The sequence below is a fragment of the Dromiciops gliroides genome, chromosome 6 (assembly GCF_019393635.1).
Source record: "Dromiciops gliroides isolate mDroGli1 chromosome 6, mDroGli1.pri, whole genome shotgun sequence".
Taxonomy (NCBI): domain Eukaryota; kingdom Metazoa; phylum Chordata; class Mammalia; order Microbiotheria; family Microbiotheriidae; genus Dromiciops; species Dromiciops gliroides.
In genome coordinates, this window is record NC_057866.1 from 24,950,918 (window position 1) to 24,978,022 (window position 27,105).

At 44.4% G+C, this 27,105-nt stretch overlaps 1 protein-coding gene across 3 annotated transcripts in view; it reads right to left on the reverse strand.

Annotated features, from left to right (window-relative positions):
- Positions 1–27,105, reverse strand: part of LOC122732348 (transmembrane protein 263-like) — a 358,587-nt gene that overhangs the window by 92,741 nt on the left and 238,741 nt on the right. The window lies entirely within an intron of this gene.

Consider the following 27,105-nt stretch of genomic DNA (forward strand, 5'->3'; position numbering starts at 1 on the left):
TGCCTTCCCAGTCTTCTCACTCACCTCCAAACACTCTGTGGTTTAGCCACAATGGAATACTCGCTCTTGCTTATACACAAGACACTACCTCCCATCTCTGTGCCTTTGCCTTGGCTGTCTTCCATGCCTAGAATGCCCTTCCCATTCTTCTTCAGCTCTGGGAATTCCTGGTGTTCTTCAAAACTCGGCTTAAGGTCCATTTTCTATATGGGGCTTTCCCATCCTCTCTCTGCCTTCCAATATTCTATCTCCTCCTCTTCCCCATATTTTTTGTTGTTATTCAGTTATTTCAGTCTTGTCTGAATCTTTGTGACCCCATTTGGGGTTTTCTTGACAAAGATACAGGAGTGATTTGCCATTTCCTTCTCCAGCTCATTTTACAAATCAAGAAACTGAGGCAACCAGGGTGAAGTGATTTATCCAGGCTCACACAGCTAGTAAATGTCTGAGGTTAGATTTGAACTCAGAAAATGAGCACTTTATCCACTGCCCTTCTCCATATTATTTTGTATTGATTTTGTATATTTTTAACATATGTTCAGGTTGTCTCTAGGTAGAATGTAATTTTCTTGAGGGCAGACACTTCCACTGTTGTCTTTCTATCCCCACATAGGGGATGGGACCTGGCACACAGTTAATGCCTTATAAATTCTTGTCGACTGATGGATGGATTCGTCCCTTTACTAGTTTGCCATTTTCCTACATGCCACAAGGAGCTGGATCAATCAGTCCATCAATTGATGAGCTTTTATTAAGTACCATGCTAGGTGCTGGGGATGCAAGTTCAATGAATGAAACAATCTCTACTTCTAGTGAGCTTACATTCTGGGACTGACTTACTAGGAGGGTCTTAGTTTCAAGAGGGAATCTCAGAGTCAGAAGGGACCTTTAAGGTCATACTGCCTAGCCCTAATCTGAACAAGAATCCTCTCTACAGTGAGACGAGGATAAACCACCTATCTGGCAAGTTGCTCTCCAGTCTTTGCTTCATGACTTCCAGTGTTTAGGGGTCTCACTACTGTACAAGACACTGGCTATTCTACTTTGGAATAGCTCATGTTTTGGGGGCTGATCATGTGACTCATTCTTTGGGCAGGCTACCAAATTCATTAGCTATGCTCCCATAAGAGCAAACAGATCATTGGGCAATTACTTATTACAAAGAATTTTCAAATTGGAGGTGCCTCTTTATTGCCTATGTGACCACCAGAAGGTATAACCTCACTGAACATTAGTTTCCTCATTTGCAAAATGAGAAAGTTGGACTACACAGCCTCTAAGGTCCCTCTTAGCTCTGAATGTATGATCTTAAGACTTTTGGTCATGGAGAACTCACTATCTGCTAAGGCAGCTCATTCCATTTTGGGATATATCTATCCTTAAACTAGGGAGGTTTTGTTTTTTTTTTTTTCTCATAGAGAGCCTAAATCTGTCTCCCTACCTTCTGTCCCCCACCATGGCTCTCAATTCTTTTCTCTGGGGACAAAGAGAATTAGGCTAATCCCTCTTCTATGTGACCACCCTTCCAATATTTGAAGACTGCTATCACATCTCTCGTTTTTTCTTCTCCAGAATAAACATCCACCACCAATTTCCAACAGTCCTCTTGTGGCCTGGTCTCCAGGCTCTCCACCATCTTGGTGGCTCTCCTCTGGGCATACTCTGGCTAGTCAATGCAATATTCCAAATGTGTTCTGACCAGGGTAGAATGCAATGGAACTATCATGTCCCTTGGCCTAGATACAACCTCTGTCAGAAGGCTGTCTGAAATCACATTAGCATTTGGGGGTGGTGGTGGGGAAACTGATGCATCATACTATTTACTCATATTGAACTTTCAGGCCACTAAAACCCCTTACATCTTTTTTCCTTTCCCCCATTGAATAGCTGTCTAGCCACACTTCATCCTTCTTGGCCTTGCAAAGTGGATTTTTTTTTTGGTCCCAAATGAAAGACTTTACATTTATCCCTATTAAAATTAATCTCATTAGATTCAGCTCAGTGTTCAAGTTTGTTATTAATTCTATGAACCCTGACCCTGTCATTCAATGTGTTACATAATCCTCCTAGCTTTGGGTCATTTGCAAATCTGATAAATTTCATAAGCATGCTGTCTGTACTTTTATCCAAGTCACTGATCAAAATGTTAAATGACACAGGACCAATCACAGATTCCTGGGGGCACTGCACTGGAAACCATCCAAGTTGATATTGAATGATTAATAACTACTTTTTGGTTCTAGCAATTCAGCCAGTTCTAAATCTGGCTAACTGTATTATCATTTAGCCTGTAGCTATCCACTTTGTTCATAAGAATAGTGGAAAGGACTTTGTCAAATCCTCTAATAAGAAATATAGTTATAATAGTCCTCTTTTCTATGAGTCAAGGAACCCTTCAAAAAAAGAGGAAGAGATTAGTACATCATGATTGGTTCTTGATGAAACTATGCTGGTTCTTCATGATCACTGCTTCCTTTTCTAGATATCCACTAACCATCCCTTTAATAATGAGTTCGAATTTTCTATGGAAGCAACATCAAATCCTGAGCTATTGATCATGGGCTCTGCTTCCTTCTCTTTTTTTGGGGGGGGAATTGAAATATTTTCCCTTTAAAGTCTTATAGTGCCCCTCCTCTCAGCCTTACCTAGATTGCTCATGGTGACTCAACAATCATATCATCAGGTCTTTTTACACCCCACGATGCAGCTGACTTGAACACACCAGGAACATTTAGGTTGCTCCCTTATGATCTCCTTACTTATCTTGGGTCTATCCTTCTCATTGGTCATTTTTGTTCTGTCCTTTCTGGTCTCCCATTCTCCTTGGTAGAGAAAATAGATGCAAAATGAGTAGCTATGTGGTATGGTGGGTAGAGTGCTGATCTGGAATCAGGAAAACCTGAGTTCAAATTCAGCCTCAGATATTTACTCAGCTTTGTGATCCTGAACAAGTTACTTTACCTCTGCTTTTCAGTTGTTCTCATCCATAAAAATAGAGATAATAATAGCACCTCCCTCCCAGGGTAGCTGTGAGGTTTAAAGGATATAATTCGTGTTGTAAAGTGCTTAGCACAGTTTCTGGCACATGGTAAGTGCAATGTAAATGCTGTTGCTGTTGCTGTTATGAGCCAAGCAGTTCTGCCTTCTGTTGGCCATCCATTATTATCATCCGAGCCCCTCCAAGAGGTGGTCCTATCTCGTCCTCAATCATCCTCTTTCCCCTAACATAGTAAAAACAAATTAAATTGTCCCTTCTTGTTACCCTTCCATTTCCCCACCAACTTCAGTTTATTCTGAACCTTAGCATCCTATTCTTACAGGACCATGCCATGCTTTTATATTCCTTCTCAATCAGTTGCCCTTTCTTCCATGCTCTGTCCACATCTTTTCAGGATCATAGGATCACAGATTTATAAGGGACCTCAGAGGTCATTTAGCCCAAGACCTTCTTATTATAAGGGAGAAAAGAGAGGCACAAAGAGATTAAATGGTTTGCCCAAAGCTGCACAGGGAGCAAGTAGGAGAGGAAGGATTTGAACCTCAGTCTTCTAATTCCCAATTCAAGGTTTTCCCCCATTATACCATCTGCCTCCTTAAAATAAAGTCACAGGGCATGGATGAGGTGGAGGCAAGGCTAAAGAACTCCCTCGATTTCTACTGGACAAAGTCCTGGGATGTTGGGCCACATGGCTGAGTTTCCAGAGGCAGAGGACATCCTGTTTCTTTTCCCTTGCTCTTTTTTGTGTGTGTTTGTTTTTTTGGGGGGGAGGGGCAATGAGGGTTAAGTGACTTGCCCAGGGTCACACAGCTAGTAAGTGTCAAATGTCTGAGGCCGGATTTGAACTCAGGTCCTCCTGAGTCCAGGGCTGGTGCTTTACCCACTGTGCCACCTAAGGTGCCCCGTTTTCCCTTGCTCTGTAAAAGCACAGGCTACTCTAGTAAATGCCAGGGTTTGCCCTCTAGGAATTCTGACACCAGTTCTAGCAACTTTCCTACCCTACCATAATGCTTTTCAGCTCTAAGTCAGTAGATAAATCTGTGCACACACATCAGTCTGTTTAAACAATTCCCTCTTTTCTTCCTCAACAAAATTGTTTCTTTTTCTGTGTTCAGATTTCCATACTTGAGTGATTTGTTATCCCTTACAGACTGACATCTTGTGTAGAACTTGGTCCAAGGGAATCTAACTATTTTTTATACGATCACTTTGATATTTGTTCTTCCCCAAACATGGCTGACTATGTCTAGGTTGCTTCTGCCTCACTAGCACAAATTCCAAAATGAAATTGTCATTGCTCCCCCTACTCCCCCAAAAGTCCCATCATTTCCCCCTAGCAACTGGGTCTTCTTTGTTGGCAAGACTCTGGTCTACCTTTTGAAGAATAAATTATTATGAAGGCAAATCAAGAAGTTATCAGCTCCTCTGGAGAGAGTGCTCCAGTCAGGTTCCAGATAACTGAAGTTTTCCCTCTTCCCTCTGCCCTAGCTACTCTCCATTCCCATCCCCACTAACATATCAAACTCTTCTGTTAGGCTTTTAACCCATTTCCCCAACTCCTCATCTATTTCCTGTTTCTGCCTAGGCTGTAGTTTATTCCAATCATAATACGATTGATTTTTTTTCCTCCATCGATCTTTACTCAAATATTCTTCCAACTATGCTTTCCTCTCTGGTTCCTTGGTATCTACCTTTGAAGATGATTTCTTAATTTACAATAATATTCTACCTTACCTATATATCCTGTTCCTTTTAAAAAAGGATTCATATTCCTGCCTAGTTTCATCTTAGTGATACCCATATGGGCAAATTTGTCTCCCTGTTTTAGGGTCTTTAGTTCACCTTACTTGCTTTGTGTGCAAAAAATGCCCATGCATTTTGGGTATAGGTACCCAGCTCATGGGTTTTATTGTTGGTTCACTTCTTAGAGCTTATCTTTTGCTTTCTGTTTATCTACTTATCTGGAAAACGATGACACTGACAATGTGGCCTTTAAGGTCCCTTCCCGGTCTAACATTGCATATTCTAAGGTCTCTTCTGACTCATGGTTTGTGTTCTAAGACCTTTTCTAATTTCAGTAGTCTAAGTTCTAAGGTCCCCTCCATCTATGGCATTTAATTTTTTATTAAGTACTTCTCACAGGGGTAGGAGAATAGATTTATAATCAGAAGGGACCTTAGCAGAGTAACAGATCCAATCCCCAACCCTCTTATCTTACAGATGAGGACATTAAGCCCAAGTGAGGTTGATAAAAGGTGAACAGATAGTAAATTGGAGAGAAGAATTTGGATCTGGGTAGCTCCTGTCAGTAGCTCTTCCCATCATGTTGTATCCCACTAAAGATTTTGTGCTAGATGTTGTGGAAGATACAGACATAAATAAGGCCCAGATTCTGCCTTAGAGTCCACATGATAAAGAAAGTTATAGACACATACAAGCTGTGATGTGTGAATTACTTGGGACAAGCCATAATTTAGGGTGGTTTTATTTTGTGACTGCAGTGGGCATATGTATTTGTTTCAACTGACTGTAGGGTGACTCCAAAATGTGACTTTGACCAAGTGGACTGAGCTGGTTTCTTGCTTTGGGTTAGTTCCCTGTGGAGTACCGGAGTTTATGGACACACATATAGTTCACTGCACTCTCTTATTGTGCTTTAAATTCTCTGGTTTTAAAGAATGACTAAATATGTCAAGAAAATGTGCGAAAGTTTTAGCTCTTAATAGCACACTTCAATGGTTGTTACATATGTTGTGGCTATGGGTGTGGAGAAGTCAAGCATTTTAAGGATCATTCAAGCCCATAGTGGAATAGGATTAATCAAAGGAAAGTTGAGACTAAAATGAAAAACCAAGGGTCAAGAACTATTGCAAAACAGCCTAGTGAATCCTCAGAAAGCAAGCAAAGCTCTTTAGGGAGACCCAGCAGCTGGGAAGGTTGTTAAGTTTTCAATCATAGTGCATTGTAAACACCTGAAGTTGGATGAATAGTGAGAAGAAGGGTGGAAAAAAAAACCCCGACTGCTCACCATTGCTATAAAGAAAAGATGCTTGTCATGGGCAAGACGGTACAAAGACTGGAGTACTGAAGATTGGAAAAAAGTAAGTTTTCCTGCTGAAACAATTTTTTTTTTCCATTCAAGATGCAAATACTACTACTACTATACCAAATCTTTTGTCATTGTGTAAAGTCTGGACACAATAATTCCAGGCATTTGTAAAACATTTTAAGGTTTGCAATGTACTTTACAAATTTATCTTCACAATAGCCCTGCCAGGTAAATGTTATTATTTCCCCCAATTGTACAGATGAGGAAACTGAGTCTGAGAGGTTAGGTGACTCACCCAAGGTCATACAGCTAATGTCTGAGGCAGGACTAGAACTCAGTATTCCTCAGTCCAGGTCCAATGTTCTATCTACTGTGCCATATAGCCACTTATGTATCTTCACCAGGCAATAAAATATCTATCCTAAAAATTATTTGGGAGTTCTTAAAACTTTCAGTGCACCTGTACTTCTTTTCTTCATTGAGGGAATGATGAGCTCCGATAAATAGATATAATAAGAAGCAGAATTGTTCCAGAATTGACAGAAATGGAGATTGAATACTGAATCATTCCTTTGGTACTATACAGCCCATCATGAAAGATTAAGAAATCTATTTAAGAGATGGAGATAAACATACTTGAATGGTCTAGGAACTCACCCGCATAACCAATGGGTTACCACCTCCTGACAGAGAGGTAACAAACTTAAGATGAATATTTTTTGGACACAGCCAATGTGGGGATTCATTTTGCATGACTGTGCATATTTGTTCCAAGGATTTTAGGGTAAAACCTGGGTAAAAATTCACCCTCTCTGACTTAGCTCTGAAGCTACGGACAAGTCAGTTTTAACCTCACTGAGTCTCAGGTGACAGTCTCAACCTGATTGCGATGTGCATCAAAGAGTTGACTTCCCACACTCTACATGTCCCTGGTGTACTGATGTGAGGAATAAATCAGAACCAGAGAGTGGCAGAAACAGGACTCAAACCCATGTCTTTTTGACACTAGATCCACAAGACCATAGTTGCTTCTTATGGCCCCTCAATGTAAAGATCTTCTTCTATAGAACTGAAAGGGACCTTGGAGATTATTTAGGCCGATTCCTCCATTTTACAGAGAGGAAGCTAAGAACTACAGTGATTTGCCCAGGGTTACATAAGTGACAAGTATACGTGGGCATGGCCCTCAGAGGGAGACTGGTCATCCCTCCAATGATTCCTTGACAAAATGGCCAACTAATGTAGTATGTCCTTTAACACAAAATCAGTGTTCTTTCCAAAGAACTGTGCAAAATGGGTCTAAGAAGTGGAAGCTTGTCCAGGACTAGACCAGAACTCAGGCCTCTTGGATCTTGTCAATTAATCTTCAGATCACAGATTGAGAGCAGAAGGGACCTCAGACACCATCTAATCCAACTCCCCTCATTTTGCAGAGCAAGAAACCAATACCTAGAGTGGCCAAGGGACTTGCCTATGTGGGTAGCACCCTGCATACCACTGCTAGGATGAGCGTCCAGGCCTTCTGACTTCAGAGGCACTGTTCTCTCTGTTCCACCAGGCTGAGCACCTACAGACACAGTTCTAAGGAAGAAATCCCCTCAGGGACCTGGTCTTTGGAGTCCTCAGTGGAGTTTGTCTCGCTCTCAGACAATGAGCTTGGGGCTTCTCGGCTCCATATTAGACACGCCTCAGCGGGGAAGCCGCTCAGTGTTAATTTCCCAGCCCCGAGAACTCTCCATGGAAGATGAAGCCTCCAGGAGCAGAGACAATCTGAAGGCAGGAGCGGGGCTAATCCATTTACCTGAGACTAAAATGGCATTTATTATTAATAATAAGAAAAAATAGGCTTAACTAGCGATGCCAGAAATTGTCCATGTCGGTCAAGCAGAGCATGGAGCAGGGTATGGGTTGCAGGGGGACGGGGGGGGGGGGGGGCTCTTGGTATCTAATCAAAGTTGGTGGGGTGGGTACTGGAAAGAAGGGGGACCAGCCAGGGAAAAAGGCAATCCATTATAATGACCAATACTCCTTTACAAATTACTTTCCCTCTTGAAGGCTCTGTGAGGTAGGAATTATTATGCCCATTTTATTGATAAGGTAAAGCAAGGCTTAGAGAAGGGAAATGACTTATCCTGGATCACACAGCAAATGGAAGAGCTAGGACTCAAACCTAGTCACAGTATAATGGGAAGAATTGTAGCTCTGGAGACAGGAAAACTGGGTTCAAATCCTATCTCTACTAATTATTCTCTACATGACTTTGGGCAAATCACTTTTCTCACCTATACAATGAGAGGGGTTGGGCTATTATAGAATCAGAATCTGAGAGTTGGAAGCAGGAGTGTGCTTACAAATGCTTAACAACTGACTGAAAAAAGTACCCCAAATATGCTTTTAAATTTAAATTGCATTATTAACATTTTCTCCTTCATTTTAAGTCTAGGCCATCCACAAAACAATAAAATAGGCCCTGTTAAATAAGCATTTGCTCATTTTTGTGGTATAAATGTTCACATTCAATATTTATTAATCAGATCTCGTGAGCCAGTAAGAGCTGGCTCTAGTACGTCCCCAGTTAGAAGGGATCTCAGCAGCTCTTTACCCCATCTCTTATCTCTCTTTTTTGTTTTTGTTTTTGTTTTTGTTTTTGTTTTGTTTTTGGTGGGGCAATGGGGTTAAGTGACTTGCCCAGGGTCACACAGCTAGTGTCAAGTGTCCGAGGCCAGATTTGAAATCAGGTACTCCTGAATCCAGGGCTGGTGCTTTATCCACTCTTATCTCTCTTATCAGATAGGAACCACCATGATGACACACCCAACAAGTGGTTATCCAGCTTCCACTTGAAGACTTCCAAAGAGGAGGAACTCATCACCTCTCAAGGCAGCCGATTCTGTGTTTAGATGGCTCTCACTGTTAAGAAGCCTGTCCTGAAATCGAGCCTCCCTGTAACTTCTACCCATCGCTCCTGCTTCTTCCCTCTGGGGCAAAAAAGTCTTCAAATAAAGCTATCATGTTCCACCTGAGTCAACTCTTTTCCAGGTCAAATATCCCCTATTCCTTCAGCCACTCCTCATATGAAATAGACTCCAGGTCTCCTGGGCATATATCCAAGAAAGAGAACATACCTAAATTTACAAAAACTGATGACAGCTACCTATTCCTAGTGACTCAGGTGGGCACAAATGATACTTCCAGAAAGGCCCTCAAAAGTATTGCCAATGATTATAAAGTCTTGGATGAGAATCTGATGCCATAAAGATACAGGTTATTTTTTTCCACTTTCCCCCACTAAATATAAGGCATTCGGAAGAGAAAAAAATAAATTGGGATGTGATCAGTTAGTTGGCTAAGAATGTCATGTCTGAGTATGATCTATGGACCACAACTTAAAATACAAGAATAGCTGACTCCTGGCTGGAGATGGAGTATACCTAACAAAAGTTGATAAGAATGTAGTTGCCAGGTGTCTTGCAAATCTAATCAGTCGGTCAGTCAGTCAGTCAATAAGCACTTATTAAGTACCTACTATTTGCCAGGCACTGTGTTAAGCACTGGGGATATGAAGGTAAAAGACAGTCCTGGCCCTTAAAGAGCTCACAACCTAATGGGGAAGACAACAAGCAAATAAATATATACAAACAAGTTATGTACAGGACATACAGGAGATAATTAATGAAGGAAAGACACTAGGATTAAGAGGGATTGGGAAAGGCTTCCTGGGTTTCCCCCAGGGGTTTTAGTTAGGACTTGAACCAAAAAGGCTTTAAACCTGAAAGGATAGGGTCATGGGAGAAGGCTGCCTTTGCAAAGAGAATAGACACAAAGAAAGAAGAATAGTAATTTTGACAAACACAAATTCACAGGAGACAAAATCCAAGAAAGAAGCCAGGGCTAAAAATCCATGGCCTCAAGTGTCTATACACAAATGCCCAAGTTTAGCACCAAACCAGATCTAGAGGTTAAGTGGGCACATTTGATCTCATAGGGATCACCAAGACTTGCTGGATTAAAACCCTTGACTGGGCCATGGTTCTGGATGGGTATACTTTATTCAAAAGAAAGATAGGTAAGGGGGTGCCCATTCGGAAGAGATCCAGGAACAGACAGGAGGAGTAGGATGGATAATATTTAAGTGAAGGTCAAAGGAAGGAGAAACAGTTATTGGCGGGGGTGGTGGGGTGTGTGTGTGTGTGTGTGTTGCTGAAGTATACTACAGAGACCTGGACATTAAGAAGAAATAAAGGAGAAATTTGAGAAAAACCCCAGAAGTTTGTGTAGATGGTGTAGCAGTGATGTTGATTATCTAGTTATTTCTCTGTTTCTCTGTCAGAAGCAGAGCTGCTAACAAAATTCTTGACTTTCCAGAGTGATAATTTCATCCATCATAAGATGGAGGAACCAATCAGGGAAAATTGAATTCTGTAATCTCATTCTCACTTATAGGGAGGAACTGGTTTCTGGGGGTAAAAATGATGGGAATCGGGGCAGCTAGGTGGCGCAGTGGATAAAGCACCGGCCCTGAATTCAGGAGGACCTGAGTTCAAATCCGGCCTCAGACACTTCACACTTACTAGCTGTGTGACCCTGGGCAAGTCACTTAACCCCCATTGCCCCGGAAAAAAAAATGATGGGAACCTTAAAAGGCAGGAGCTACTCTATCCTAGAATTTGTGGTAGAGGAGAGAAAATATGGTCATAGTCTGACATTTGATGCAGATATTGGGAAAACCAATTTCAGAGAGTTCAGAAGAACGATAGGCAGAATCCCATGAAATAAATAAAATGCTCCAGGGGAACACATTCCTGAAAGTATGGGAGATGCTCAAGAATGAAATTCCAAGAAGACAAGGGAAACCGTTTTAATAAGGAGGAAAAATAATGGAATTTGACTAGAAATCAATGTGGATGCACAAGGAACTCACCAACTAACTTATGTTTTTAAAAATAAATGTACATAAGTGGGGGCAGACAAGTCTAGATAACAGAGGATGAAAATAAGTACTTTCCTGTAAAAATAGTGTCAGGAATCAAGTGAATCAAGGAATCAAGCTCAGAATGAAGTGAGGCAAGCTAAAAACAACAATAACAACAAAAAGCTTTTTTTTTTTTTTTGCTATATTGGGAAAAAAAGAGGATTGAAGAAGGAATAGGACTATTCCTTGGGAGTTATGATGATGAATTAGGATAGAAAAAAGGCAGAGCTATTCCATTCTTATATAGCTTATATTTTCTCTGCAAAAGAGAATGACCATTACATTGGAAATGACAGAATAAAGATGACTAGCAGGGACTTTATAGCTTTGACAGGTAAAGAGATTATAAGAGAGCAGAGTATCCAGTTATGGAATATAAGACTTTCTAACACATTTCTCTCCTTTCCCCATCTTTGTCCTCTCCCCTCCTGCTGAAAAGGATGTTGGAGGTTGCTGTCTGTGCTTTCTCTTCTCTCTCTGCGGGATAGTCGGTGTAGCCTTTCAGCATCATTTGTTTCCTTGTTGCTTCTGCAGCAAATCCAAGTGAGCCCTCAGGATGCTGGGGATTCATGTGTAAAGGAGAAAAGCAAATAGAATCTACCGCAGAGCCTGGATTGAGTTCTGCCTTGGGTCCAGGTTGGGTTAGGACTAAATCATGGTATGTTGGAGGGATATATGAGCCCTACTGCCAGTTCTACCACAAACCTCCTTGGGCAAATCCTTCCATTTCCCCGGGCTTCAGTTCCCTCATCTAGAAAATGAGGGGTTGGATTTAGGTGGTTTCTAAGGTTTCATCTTGTTTGGGTGTCCTTTGTTTTAAGGTCACTCAGAGTCTAGGATGGAAAGTCCCCTCCAGCCCTAGCAGTCTTTGATCTTTGTTTCAAGGCTTATTCCAGCTCAGACTTTTTTTATACTGTGTTCTGTGTTCTAAAGCCCTTCCTAGCACTGATATTTTCTATGTTTTATATTCTAAAATTCTTTCCAACTGACATTTTTTGTTCTATATTCTATGATCCATTCCAGGCCTGATATTATGTTCTTCAAGTACTTCAAGCGCCAACATTCTATGTTCTAAGGTCTCTTCTAGCTCTAATATTCTATATTCTTTGTTCTAAGTTTCCTTCCAACTCTGACATCCTATGCTCTAAGGCCTCTTCTAGCTCTAATATTCTATATTCTCTCTTCTAAGTTTCCATCTAGATCTGACATCCTATGTTCCAATTTCTCTTTTAGTTCTGATAGTCTGTGAATCCTTCCTGGAGTATTCTGGGGCTTTGGGATTGAACAATTGCAATCTGACCTTTTGGTCGAGGCAGTGGTGTGGAATTTAACGCAAGTAACCAAGAGGAACAAGAAACTGGGTGAGATGATTTCAGGAGGAGAATCGTGCCAGTACATAGTTGTCCAAACCCAGATTTGGGCAGAACACAGAGAAGCAGAGACAAGAAGTGGAACTAAAGATTGAATTTTCCCCTGGTCTCTTGGATGTCATTCCCAAGGGTCAGAGTCCTAAAGGAAGGGACTAAAGGCAAAGGCTAGAAAGGTCTCTTTGTCCTTGGACCTGTGGTTTCATTGGCCAAACCAACTGAACCGAAAAGAGAATGTCATGGACCTTTGAGCCCAGGTGGGGAGGGCTGGTAGGGGAGCTGCTCTGGGATCAACGATCACCTGTTTGGGTTGGCATTTGCAGCCCTCCACAATCTGGCTCCCGCCTACCTTTCCAGAAGGATTGAGCCTTAGTCTCCTTCACACTCTTTATGCCCCTTTGCTGCTCTCTGTCCACAGAATGCCCTCCATCATCGCTGTGCTTTGGTACAGATCATCTCCCCCTCCCCCAGAATGCCCTCCTCTGTTTTTTTAACTGCTCCTCTTAGAATCTCTTGCTTCCTTCAAGACTTGGCTGGCTTCACCTTTTACGAGCAAGTCCTTCCAGATCTCCCAGGCCTAATGTCTCCTCTTTGGAAATGATTTTGTATTAACTTATCTATGTATGTGATACACCCCTTCCCCCAATAGAATGAAAGCTACTTGAGGGTAGAGATTTTTCATTTTTGTCTTTTTGTCTTTTTGTCTGTAGCACTTATCATTCAACAAATAGGGTTGAGAAATGCAGGAAGGAATTAATAGATGATGGTGGTTGTCCAGTCCTGAGGAGAATCTGTAGGGGCTGGGGAAAGGGTGGTGAGACTTAGGCTCTGCAATTCCCAGGGCAATCACTGTCAGAGATGCCCTTTGACTGATGATCAAATTGGTTCTAGGGTTGTCACTGACTCCCCGCCCCCCACATTTGGACACCTACAGTGTGTGTGTGACCCTGCTTGGGCCAGGGAGCTCACTAATGGCTTTTGATATTGTGGCTTTGACTTTGGAGTCAGAGGACCAGAATTCAAATCCCACTTCTGACACTACCTCTGTGACCATGAGGAAATTGTTCAAGTTTCCAGCACTCAGCACAACGTCTGGCAGATAGGAGATGATTAATAAAACTGTTTATTTACTATTAACTTCAGCTCATCTGTAAGGTTAGGAAGCCAAACTCAGTGGCCTCTGAGAACCCTTACAACTATAGATCTATGTAGGGTCTGATGAGCCTATGATACTTGGATCTGGGTTCTAATCCCATATCTGCTAATTACATAGAGGCAGTGAGCCATCTTATATAGTGTCAGCCCTGGAGTCTGTAAGACCTGAGTTCAAAGGGGCAGCATGGTATGGTATTAAGAGCCAACACATCACACTAAGAAGACTGCTGGATCTGGAGTTAGAAGTTGTTGTTGCCATTCAGTTGTTTCAGTCCTGTCTGACTCTTTGTGAGCCCATTTGGGGTTTTCTTGGCAGAGATACTGGAGTGGCTTGCCATTTCCTTCTCCAGCTCATTTGACAGATGAGGAAAATGAGGCCAAGAGGGCTAAGTGACTTGCCCAAGGTCATGCAGCTAGTAAGTATCTGAGGTCAGATTTGAACTTAGTTCTTCCTGACTTCAGGCATGATGCTCTATTCACTGTGGTGCCACCCAGCTGCTCCAGGAGTTAGAGGACCTTTGTTCTCATCCCAGATCTTCCATTTACTACTGGTGTGACATTGGCCAGGTTGCTTACCTTTCTGATGCCTCAATTTCCTCATCTATAAAATGAAAGGCTTCCACTTAATTAATTTTTTTCTTTTTTCTTTTTCTTCTTTTTTTTTGGTGAGGCAATTGGGGTTAAGTGACTTGCCTAGGGTCACACAGCTAGTAAGTGTTAAGTATCTGAGGTCTGATTTGAACTCAGGTCCTCCTGACTCTAGGGCCGGTGCTCTATCCACTGCTCCACCTAGCTGCCCCATACTTAATTAATTTTAAGTTCTCCTCTATCTCTAAATCTGAAATCCATATTAGCTGTGAGGTCCTGGGCAAATCACTTAAAATCTTTGGGCCTCAGTTTCCACATCTGAAAAATGAGGATAATGATAACCCTGGTACCTACTTCAAAAGGCTATTGTTTTGCTGCTAGATGAGTACAGAAAATACTGGCATACTACTTATTTTCCCAATGCAACAGTTTTTACTTTGCCAAAATTTTATTTTTCTACATATTAACTTAAATTGTGTTCTGCCTTTTTATTCAAAATCCACAATTTATTCTGTACAGGTTAAATAAAAGCAGTGATTCCCTCCCCCTCCCTCCCCCCCCCAAAAGGCTGTTGTGAGGAAAGCATGTTGACACCTTTAAAATCCTACAGAAATGGGTACTGCTGTGATTCTCCCTTCCCCAGGACAAGGAAGGGCAGGTTCAGATTGATGGGACACCTAGGTCAGGCATGTGGTTGGGGCAAGAGGTCAAGGACAAGCTTCCTCTAGGCTAGGACTATTCTGATGCCTGGGCTTGCCTTCAAGACACAAGCAGACACAGGTAGGCACATGGATTTGGACAGGTGCACACACCCATACCCACTCAAAACCCATTCACCCATTTACAAACCCATTCACACCCACCCACTCATAAACCTACTCACCCACTCACACATACCTACTCACACTCAATCACTCACAAACCCATTCAAACCCACCCACTCACAGGCACATGAACACACATATATGCACGCGCACGCGCGTGCACACACACACACACACACACACTCTGAGATTGTCTATCTGACCTCCTCTCCTTGGCAGAAGCTGAAACAGGTCGGGGAGGAGATGCCCAGAGCAGCTGTCACAAGATTGTATATAATGAATATTGCATTGTGTGGGATGTCCACTCCAATCCTGGTCCTTTCTCTTGCAGCCAGGGGAAGACAGGACTTCCCCTGGGCAATGGTGCTGGCACCGCCCAGCCAGGCACAGAGCTCCCAAATACTCTGTCCTCCATCACCCTCCCCGACAACCTGTTCCTTCCATATTTCCTGATTATCATTTTATTGACAGACAGAGATATAACAGTTAACTCTAATGCATCCCTGAGGGTGGATAATTGGATGTGGGTTGTATTCTGTGCTGGGGAGATAGGTCTTAAATGCATCTAAATCTCAGAAATAGACTAGCCAGTGATGGGTCTGAAGGTAGAGGTGTGAGAATTATGCATCTGAGAGGATTATAAACTGGCTTTTAATTTCACCATGCCCATCACCTTTTAACTATGTCACTCCTGTTGTCTGCTGAGCTCAGAAATCTAAGGCAGAAATCGTGGTGACGCACAGTAGATAGGATGTGTGTTTATCAAGAGGCAATGTGGGCTGGTGGATAAAGGGATAGGTTCAGAGTCAGGAAGACCTCAGCTGATGTCCTCCCAATAACATATGCTGTCTGGGTGACCCTGGCTAAGTCATTTGGCATATCACTGCCTCAGGAAACTCTCTATGATTATAAGTAGCAGGATAGGTGCCAGTCTTCGTTGGTAAAGGGAGCTTCCTTACCAGGGGTTCCCTACATTAATGAAACAACAGGTCTGTTCTGAGGTGGGGAAAAGTGCTTGCCACTAACATGAACTTGGAGCATGGAAGGGTTTGATGTGTATTTAGGGTTAGAGTCGGTACATGATTGAAGAACAAAGACACTGTACCAGTCATTAGGCATACAAAGACAAAATGAAAGAGAGTGGGGATGGGAGGTGGACAATCGAATGCAAAGTAATTTCCAGAGACAGAGGTGTGGATTGAATGGGTGAGGGGTCAGGAAAGGCCTCATGGAATTAGGAGGAGGAAGAGGAGGGGAATGAGGAGAAGGACATCCTGGGTAGAAGGACTTACCTGGGCAAAGGCATAGGGGAGAGAGATGGCATGTTCTATGTGGAGGGCAATCGGCAGGCCAGTTAGACCAGAACAGAGAATATGTGAAGGCTAGCAATGTAGATGACCACACTGCTCAGTGATGTTCTGGCAGGGCTTTTTTTTTAGTATGGTGCCCTCTGGCCAGGCTTCTATGAATGAAAGGTTTTTATGTCTTCTCTACTTGTAAGTTCATTGAGAGCTGGGACCTTCTTTTTGACTTTTTGTACCTAGCTTAGTGGGGCAGCTAGGTGGCCTAGTGCATAGGGCACTAGCCTGAAGTTGGGAGGACCTGAGTTCAAATCTCACTTCAGATTTACTAACTGTGTGAACTTGGGCAAGTCATTTAACCCCAATTGTCTTAAACACCCGGCACCATCTCCAGTCGTCCTGATCTGTATCTTGCCAATGAACCCAGATGGCTCTGGAGAAGAGAGGCTGATGAATTTGCACAGCTCTGCCTCACTTAAATGCAATTCAGTGCAAATCATGACATCACCCCGATGTCAGGGTCCTCTTCCAGAGTGAAGGACAAACAACAACCTAGCTTAGTGACAGGACCGGTCATTGGCTGGCTAGGAGAGAGTTGACTTCAAAGATCACTAGCTTTCATCTTCTATGCATTAAAATCTCTCTCAACTCTGGAACGCTCTGGTCTATGCGTTAAAGCTCATTCGATGTCTCTGTTTTTAGGTCCTGGCCAGCGCTAACGTCTCTCGATCTGTACTGTAAGCCCTCTTCCGGCTCTGACATGCTAACATCTATAGTCCGATGTCCCTCCCAGCCCGGACATCCTGTACAGCTCCTATTTGAAGGTCCCCTAGCGTTCTAAGATTCCATGGCCAATATCTGAAAGTCTCTGCTAGTTCTAACATTTTAAACTCTATACTCCAAGGTCCTTTCCACCTCTCACAGTCTGTGTTCAATTAAATTGAAATCCATCATTTCAGAGAGACCTTGATCTAGGTTCTAGCCCTGAGGGCTTCCTCCTTAAAATATTATCTAAATGTAAGTTATCGTATTATCTTCACTACAGTTTTGTCCAGAGAATGGAAGGTTGCTCCTTCTCCCGTGCCCCACGTGGCTCCCAAGTAGGAGCTGGCGTTGGTTCCAAGTCCTGGCGTGGGGTGGGGGTAAGTTTGCTCTAGAAGCCAGACAGTTAGGAACTCCCAGGACAGTGAACAGGAGATGTACGATATGATGACCAGATGGGATGCCCAGAACAAGCCAACACAACCCCTCTGAACCCTTCCTGGGCCATTTTCATTATTCCCCAACTAGAATGTTTCCCCTATATGGCTCCTCCTCCTCCTCCCATTGCAGAATCTTAAATGCAATTCTGCAACAACCCCCCCCCCCAAGCAAACCAAACATTCTTCCCCCCTCCCCAAACCCCATGAGCCACCTGGCTGCTAACCAATTGGATTTCCAATTGCAGATAAAATATGGAAGAGCTTTGTTGGACTTCAGGGCTAGGGAGAGGGAGAGGGGGAGCCCTAAATCCTGCAGATTAGTGGTTTCAAACAGCCAAGTCATGCAGCTCACCCAAGCCTCTCAACTGAATTATCTGAGAAAAAATTGGATAGTAATCCCAGTGATTTTCAGGCAAACCCCCGCTGGGTCTGGAAGCCACGCATGTGTGGACTAGAGAAGGCTGCGGAAAGATGGGGGTGGGGTGGGGAGAGAAGGGGCGGAGCAGGCTGAGAGAGAGAGAGCTGGGCAATTGATGGGGCTGAGGGGTGCCCAGGGCTCAGAGAAGGAAATGATCTGACACTTCTTGGTGTAGTTTCATCATCTTCCTGGCAGGGAGACCAGTTCAGACTCAGAGGGGGCCGAGGGGTGTAAGAGACGGGGAGATGGATGATTTCAGAGCCTGCCTGAGGTGCCAGGTGTCCTGGGCAGCCCTCTGGCCTCTTCAGGGGCTCTCACCTGCCTCAACCTCAGATTCATAGCCAACTTTGCACGGAAGGGTGTGGTAGGACAGCTGCCCAGGTGGCACCATTTAGGAGCAGGCATTTTAGAGCTAGAAGGGACTGCAGGGGGCTTCCGTCCAGGCCCCTCCTTTTACAGATGGAGATTCAGAGGGGGAAATGACAGAGGATCCTGGGCTGGCACCTGTCTTCCAAGGTCCTCATTTTATAGATGAGGTACCTGAGTCTCTGTGAAGATGGAATGGTTTGTCCCTGGCACACAGGCAATGGTGGTGGGTTCATGATTCAAATTCAAGGTCTCTTGACTCTGAATCCAGTGTGACCTTAGGCAAGTCTCTTTGTTACTCTGGGCCTCAGTCTCCCCATCTGTAAAATGTGTAGGCAGAGATCTGTCCTATCTTTTTTTTAAGGTTATCTTGATGATTTCCTGAGAGTGTAGGGGCAGTGGGAAAAATACCGGTTGTGGAATTAGAGGACCCTGAGATCCAGTCCTGCCTCAGATGCTTATCAGATGTGACCTGAAGCATGTCACTTAGTGACATCTGCAAATGAGGGGGTTGTACAATTGGCTTCTGGGGCCTTAGGTCTATAGTCCTGTGAGCATCTGTGTAGGACACTGTGTAGACATCATAGAAGGTAAGTTTCTTGAGGGCAGGTATTGCTTCATTTTCATCTTTGCATCCTAGAGCCTAATACAGTGCCTTGCACACAGTAAGAGTTGAATTGAATTACTCATTGCGGGGCTGTATATATCTACAAGGGGGAGGACTCCATGGCTCTCTGGACTTCCATGGGTGTATCCAAGGGCTGGTGGACAGCATCCAGGATCAAGGAGTGAGAGGGTACAGAGCTGTTCTTTTGCTTCAGAAGGGAACAAGGTGTCCAGGGCTTCTTCCCACCATGTTGAAATCTAGCCAGCACTGATAGCACTTTTCCTATTTCTGCAACATGGAAACAATGGAGCTTAGCACCCAGTTGGCAAGAATGACTGGGTGGAAGAAGCAGATAGCCCAGTCCCCCAGGGTGGTCATGCACTAGGGCTGTGACCATGCCCTCTGCCCCTCAGGACCTCCCCAGAAGCAGTGTCTCAGCACCATCCTTCCTAGCTTCCAAAATTGTCAGCTACTTCTCTGAGTACAGAGGGCTGGTTGGGAAGGACCCCGGCAGACTCATTGGCTTAGAGAGTTCCCAGGCCCCGCAGGGACTCAGCAGCTGGCTTCTGTTCCCAGGGCTTTCACAAGGAGGCCTCCATTACTGTCAGTGGGCATCATGTGGATTGCTCTGAGCATCACTTAACGTTTACACAGCACTTTGTAACTTAATGGGGTCAATTTTCTAACTCCCTTGCAAAGGAAGCCGGCTTAATGTCAGCCAAGCTCACGGTGAGCCCAACTCAACTAGGTTTCATTTCCTGTTGGCTGATGTCTCTTTCTCCGGAGCTGCTTCAAGGGACTATCAGAGAGGAGGGAGCCCCCTCTGCTGGTGCCAGGCACCAGCTCAAGTTCTGGGGGGGCAAATGCTGACACAAGGGACTGTGGCTTAGTAAAGCAATGGGGTTACTTTGAAGGCCAAGATGGAGGATGCTGATAGATAGCAGAAGCACACCATCAGGGCACTGGCCAACTGGGGTTGCTGTGCATTGTCAAAGAAAGGAGTCACAGGATGACCTACTTCCTGTAGGACCTCAGGTAAATCCCTTGGCCTTGTTGGGATGCATCTTCTGCCAAAAGAACAGGTTGGACTAGATGTCTTTCAAGTCCTTTCCAGTTCTAAATCAGGGTTAACCAGTTTCCTAATATTACCACATACTGTTTTGGCCCAATATACTAACCTTAACCTCCATTTCAAGCACCTTTTATGTGCTCTTACCCCATTAGAATGTAAACTCCTTGAGGGTAGGGAATATATTTCTTTTTCCTTGTGTGTTAGGACTTAGCACACTGTCTAGCACATAGTAAAGACTCAATAAATGTTCATTATATTTTTTCTTGCTTCCTTCTTTCCTTCCTTTATCTATCTATCTATCTATCTATCTATCTATCTATCTATCTATCTATCTATCTATCTATCTATCTGTCTGTCTGTCTGTCTGTCTGTCTGTCTGTCTGTCTGTCTGTCTGTCTGTCCGTCCGTCCATCCATCCATCCATCCATCCATCTATCTATCTACAGATGAAATCTAAATTGCTTAGATCGGCATTTATGGCCCTGTAACAAACTGGCCCCAAGCATACCATTCTAATGACATTCCCCCTGGTTCGCTACAAAGACCTTCTCATAGTATCAAAGATCTAGAACTAGAAGGATTCTTAGAAGCCATTGAGTCCAACCTCCTCATTTTATGGAGTCCAGGAGAGGTGCAGTGATTTGCCCTGGTTCCCAGAGCTCATAAATACATTAGGTGGGCTTCATACCCAGGTTTTCCAACTCAGGTCCAGTGTTCTATCTACTGTGCCATGCTGCCTGTCCCATAGGTAGACTTCCCTACCAAATATGCCCAGAGTTTTCCTATGTGCAAGCCTTTCCTTATTCCTGTTTCCTCATCTGGAATGTCCTCTCAACCTCTCTCTCTCTGCCTAAGCAAATTCTACTCATCCTTTACAGTTCTGATCAATCTCCAGGGTCTCCAGGAAGCCCAACCCAAGCCCCACCAAATGACAGTGGGCTTTCTTCCCTCTGGTATCCAGTAGCACTGACAGAACCTCTTCTTGCACACTTGCCACTTTGGGACATCTTTTGATTGTGTTGGGATGTTTTGCTTTTCCTGCTAGGTCAGTCTTGCTTCCACAGGTGAGCTCCCTCAGAACAAGGACCTGTGATAATTCTAGGAAATGCTTAATCAATGAAAAATGAAGGAATGAATCCTGTGCTGATAATCCTGTGCCTGGACGGGGTGACCTCTGAGGTCTCACCAGGCTCAAATAGGTTTTATTCTATGCCCTTGGTCCCCTACAGCTCTGAAAAGTCAAGTTCTGTGTTCTAAGACCCCTCCCAATTTCGCAGTTCTATGTTCTGAGGTCCTTTCCAACTCTAATATTTTATATTCTGTAGTTACTTCTAAATTTGGCATTCTATGTTCCATGTTTTAAGGAGCCTCCTAGTTCTGGCATTCTGTGTTCCAAGGTTCCTTCTACTTCTAACATTTTGGGTTTGGCAGAAGGGAATGGCCTTCTGGAAACTTAACCTTGTTTCTACCTTGCAGAAGGAGTGTAAATGCTGTTGGTCACCTGTTGGTTTCAGTATACTGGAGGGATGCTCCTCTCTACCATTCCCTGGTTACAGTTCATGTTCCCTTCTGCTTTCTATGTAATGAGCTCCCTTTCAGTAATAATATCCCATCCACCCCACCCCACCCCACCCCACCCCATCCATCCCATCCCATCCTTTCTCATCTCTTCCCATCCCACTCCAACCTCTTAGCAAAACATTAAGCTTGTCTCCCCAGAGGACCTGACAGATTTTCCCAGGGTTCCTGGTCTGCTACAATTCGGCCCTGGTGGGTAGACCTATTGGCTTGGGAATGCAATGGGGGCACAAAGAGGGCAGAGTCTATGGGGCTCAGTGCCCTCCAGTCTTTTGGTTCTGCCCAGGGCTGGGGGAGGGAGGAGGCAGGGCTGGTGAACACTGTGGGTAGACTTAGGGCTCAGCCGAGAGGCCTAAGCTCATTTTCATATAAATGGATCCCTCCTCGCTCCTCTCTCACAACCACGTCTTGCTCTCCAAGGATAATTAATTGGAATGAAAGCCCTCGCTCCGGCTCCTCTCCTCTCCTCTCCTCTCCTCTCCAGGAGAATTCACAATTCTCTCCTCTGTCTCTGTGCCCACGCTGCCTACAGAGCTGTTTTGCAAGAAGGTCTTTCCCCACCCCCTCCTCTTTCTCTAGCCGCAGATTCCTTTGAAGAACTCCCCCCTCTCCCCCACCTTCCTCCCCTGGTTGGGTCCTGTTTCACTGAATAATATTTATTCAACAAACACCCACAGACCAGGAAGAGAGAGAAAACAAAAAGAAGAGGGGAGGGGGCCCTGCTTGCCCCTATGAGGAGCTGAGCTTGGCCTGCCCCACACCATCCCTACCCCAGGGACATGTAGGGTATAGGACAGAAGGAAGACTGAGCCTGGCTATTCAAGGAGGAGGAGGAGATGGGCCAGCAACAACTTTTTCTGAGTGGGTGCTTATCCTCTCCATCCCCCTCCTTCTCTGATGTCTGATTCCCAGCACAATGTAGTCAAAAAGAGTACTAGATTGGGGCAGCTAGGTGGTGCAGTGGATAGAGCACTGGCCCTGGAGTTAGGAGTATCTGAGTTCAAATCCGGCCTCAGACACTTAACACTTACTAGCTGTGTGACCCTGGGCAAGTCACTTAACCCCAATTGCCTCACTAAAAAAAAAAAGAGTACTGGATTGGGGGCCAGAGGCCCTGGATCTGAAACTAGGCTTTGCAACCTATAGTCTGGTTGACCTTGGGCAAATCACCTCCTGTCTCTGAGTTTCAGTTTCCTTATCAGTAAAGTGAGGGGCTTGAAAAGGATGCTCTCTAAGGCCCATCCCACATCTACGTCCTGTGAAATGCCCTCCTCTCCCATTAAGACCTCCCTGACCTCCCCATCTCCTCCTCCCTCCCCCAACAGGAGAGTGATTAATGGTTGTCCTGTCTTCAAGAATTGACCTATATTACATTGGCCACTGTGGGCCACCTTGCCTCTTGGACATGCTCTTCTCTCTGGGTTTTTATGATACTGTTCTCTCTCTGTTGTTTTCTGTCTGACAATGGCTTCCCAGGTTCCTTTGCTGGCTCATCATTCCCTATCATACCTCCTAATCATGGGTGTTCCCCAAGGCTCTGTCCTGGCTCTCTTCTCTTCTCTGCTTTCTCCTTCTACACTCTCTTCCAAAGTATGCTCATCAATTCCTTTGGGTTTAATTATCATCTCAATGAGGATGACTCCCAGATCAATCTATCTAGCCCTGCCTCTCCCATGAACTTCAATCCCATATCACCAGTTGCCTATGAGGTGTTTCAAACTGGATGTCTCGAAGACCTCTTAACCTCAACACGTTCAAATTGAACTCACCATCTTTGCCCTTACCCCCCACTCCTCTTCCAAAACTTCCCTCTTCCTGTCAGTCACTACCATCCTTCCAGCCTTTTATGTTGTGTTATCCTTATGCCCTCAATGTTCCTCATCACTCATATCTAATCAGTTGCCAATCTGGCAGTTCCCATCTTTATCACATCTCCTCTATCCAACCCCTCCTGTCTACTCACAGCCACCATCTTGGTTCTGACTATCATCACTCCTTGCCTAGATCATTGCCATAGCCTCCTCATTGGTCTCTCTGCCTCACATTTCTCCCTACTCTAGTACATCTTCCATACAGCTGCCAAAACCATTTTCCTTAAATGCAGTTATCACCACTGATTCCCCTATTACATGTACACTAGTACCTTCCTATTTATTTATTCCTATTTATTCATTCATTCATTCATTTATTTATAGGTTGAGCTATAAACTCTTCCATTTAACTCATGAAACTCTCCACAAACTGGCTCCAGCCTATCTTTTCAGCCTCACTGGCCATTACTCCCCCTCCAGCATGATCAATTCAGTCTAAGTGGTCTTCTCTCTGTTCCTCCTATGCCATGTTACTGCATCTCTGGTCTCCACTCATTTTCACTGGCCACCCCACCATGCTTGGAAAGCTCTGCCTCCTTACCTCCATCTCAAAGCATTCTTCTCTTGTTTTAATATGCTGCTCCACCACTATCTTCTGCAGGAAGACTTTCCTGAGCTTCCCAGCTGCTCCCGCCCTCTCTCTAGACCACCCTGTACTAAACTCCTTTGTCTATATTTGTATTTATTCACTTTATATTTTTGCTGTACATATTTTTGTATGTACTTGCCTCCCCCATCAAAATGTAAACTTGTTTCCAGTAGGGATTATTGCATTCTTTGTCCTTGTAATCTGGTGCTTGGCAATATGTCTGGCACATAGTAGCCACTTAATAAAGACTTCTTGACTGATTAATAGGCACTGTCCTAGGTGCTAAAAATACAAAGATTAAAAAAAGGCAGAGCCCCCTTCCTCAATGAATTTACATTATATAGGACTGGGGGTAGGATAGGACATGATCCTAGATAGCTGCAATACAAGGTAAAGAGTGACGGATTACAGAATTGCAGATTCACTCAGATATCATCTAGCTCAAACTCCTCATTTTCCAAATGAGGCAACCAAGGCCCAGAGAGGTCACAGGACTTGACCTAGGTTCTAGAATTCTCCAGAAGCAGATCTGGATCTTGAATCCGTGTTCTGACTCCATGCCCAAGAGTCCTCCCCCAGGTGTCCACTGCTTCACCAAAGGAGAAAGATGCCAATGGGACAAAGGAAAAATGCAAACAAAGTCTATTAGGAAAATGAAAAAGGGGAGGTGCTTAACAGCAAGGGGGTCAGGGAAGGTTGCACTGAAGAGGGGGCCTTGAGCTGGAAGGAGAAGAAAGATATGGAGAGGAAGAGCAAGGGGATTCCATTTCAGGACTGGGGGGATGGCCACTATGAATGCACAGGTGCCAACCATGTTATGTTGATGTTGGGGAGCAACTGAGACTGGCAGAAACATGAGCTTAGTGAAAAGGAGTAATATGGAATAAAGGGGGAGCCAGATGGCAGAAGACCTTAATGGATAATAATAATAACAGTTAGCATTTATGTAGCACTTACTATATGCCAGACAGGAGAAGGGATTAGAAAGTAGGAAACAGATAAAAATGGAGCCCCCCCCCATGAAGATTTCCTTGTCCCTCCATCCCCTCAACCCTAACTGTCAACCCTCACCCGAAGGGGATTTCTGGTTGGTCTCTTTTTCAGAGAGACAAAAAGATTAATTGAGGCTATTACATAGTTGAGTTGAGAATTAGGGAAGCAGCCGGGTTAGCGGAGAGAAGGTGATGGAAGGGAGAGATGAAAATGTAGAAGGCAGAGCATACAGGACCTGACAATTGGCTAGCTCCATGTGGTGAGGGGAGGGATTGATCAAGGATGCTGTTGGGACAGCAATAGAGCAGGAGAAGGGTTGGAGGTGGAGGGAAATATAATCAGTTCCATTTTGGACATGCTGAATGGGACAGGCTTAGGGAACCATCCAGGTGGAGATGGCCAGCATGGAGCCAGCAATGGGGGACTGGGGTTTAGATGAGATCAGGATTACAGCTGGACATGTAGATTTGGGAATTATCTGGGCAGAGATGACCATTGGACTTCTGACACTTTTCACGAGCTGACTTAATAACATAGCTCATGGGGACTGCTGGACTGGGAACCGGACACAGGCCACTCAATAAATGTTATTTGACTGACAGATTCAAGATGAAAGAAAAAGTCAACATAGAATGCCTGGGCCCTTGTTGGGGTCCCCCTCTCCTTTTGTTTTGGCTGCTGAAAGCTTTCTGGAGGCCCCAAGAAGTCCCCATCCAGGGAGACATCCCACCACTGAAGCATGGAGTACAACACTTGTCCAATTAGGAGCTACCTAGGGATGCTGGAGTTCAAGCTTTCAGCATCAGACATACTGGACCATTTGACCAGATGGTGACTATTTTGCTTGTGATGACTCTGTGACCTTCATTAGGGAACAGAGCTGGTTTGGTGAACTTCCATCAGTCACACAGCTCAGCTCCTGGGAGGCATCCCACACGGAATGGACTAACTACCTCCCCTCCCAAAGAGAGAGGATGAGTCTTGGACATCGTGTCTGGAGGCTGCTGTCCTGGTAAGGAGAAGGGACAGATGTAGCAGCATGCAGATGGTAAGATTCCCCACGTGCGTGCATCACTGGTTGGCACGAGGGCCTTTAGTTTTGGGCTAGGAAATTGGAATTATAGTGGCTCTGCCCACCTCCCAGGCTTGTTGTAAGGATGAAATGAGGGGGTATCTTGGAAAGAGAAAAAAAAAGCATTTTCATTATTTGGAGGATACTTAGATCCCTTAAAGCATTTCCCCCAAAGGCCATGTGACAAAGTGCCCACCTTCATGGAACTTGTTAGTTAACAAGTTTTTGCTGCCCATGTGACTCTGGGCATCCATCCTAGTTAGGACCAGACCTCAGTTTCCTCATCTATATAATTGGAGTCAGGGGGAATAAAAAGTTTGCCTAGATGACTTCTGACAGCTTTAACTACTGCGACCTGGGACAAGTTATTTACTCAAGGCAAATTAGCAGGGAGAGAATTCAGAGGTCCTGCAATTAAGCATATTTCCCCTATTTTTCTAAAAATTGGGTTTCTAGAAGGCTTTTGCTTTTATATCGCAATCGTCTCCGTAATTACCTTGACCCCTGCCTCCTGCTCCCCTCCCCCTTTTCATACTCAATCTTCCCAACATTCCATCTTCCTTCTCCCTGTCTTTGTTTTGGCTGCCCCCCAGGCCTCAATAATGCACTCCTTCCTTGCCTCCCCCCTTGGAATCTGCTCAGCTCATGTCACCACCTCCATGAGGCCCTTCCTGATCCCCTCAGGCGTTAGCTCTCTCCCCCTACCCCCAGTGTCCCAGCCCTTATTTTCTATACACTGATATGCTTTTGTATGTTGTCTTGGCTTAGGTCCCCTAGGGGTAGAGACTGTTTCTCTTGAACATCATACTTGACATGCTTAATAAATGCTTTGTTGATTGGATTAAGCAACAATACCTAACATGGCATCGGTGTGTGACCATATTCTGTCCTGACAGCCCCCCACCCCCTTCATCAGCACCCAGTTTGGGCTGGAAGGAACCTCACCCAAATGCCTTGTGCAACAGAGAAGGAAACAGGCTTGAGGAAAGTCACACGGGGAGCCTGTAATAGAGCCAGGATTTGAATTCCAACTCCAAATCGGGCCATTTTCCCACTCTCTCTGAGTAGGGAAGGAGAGAGAGA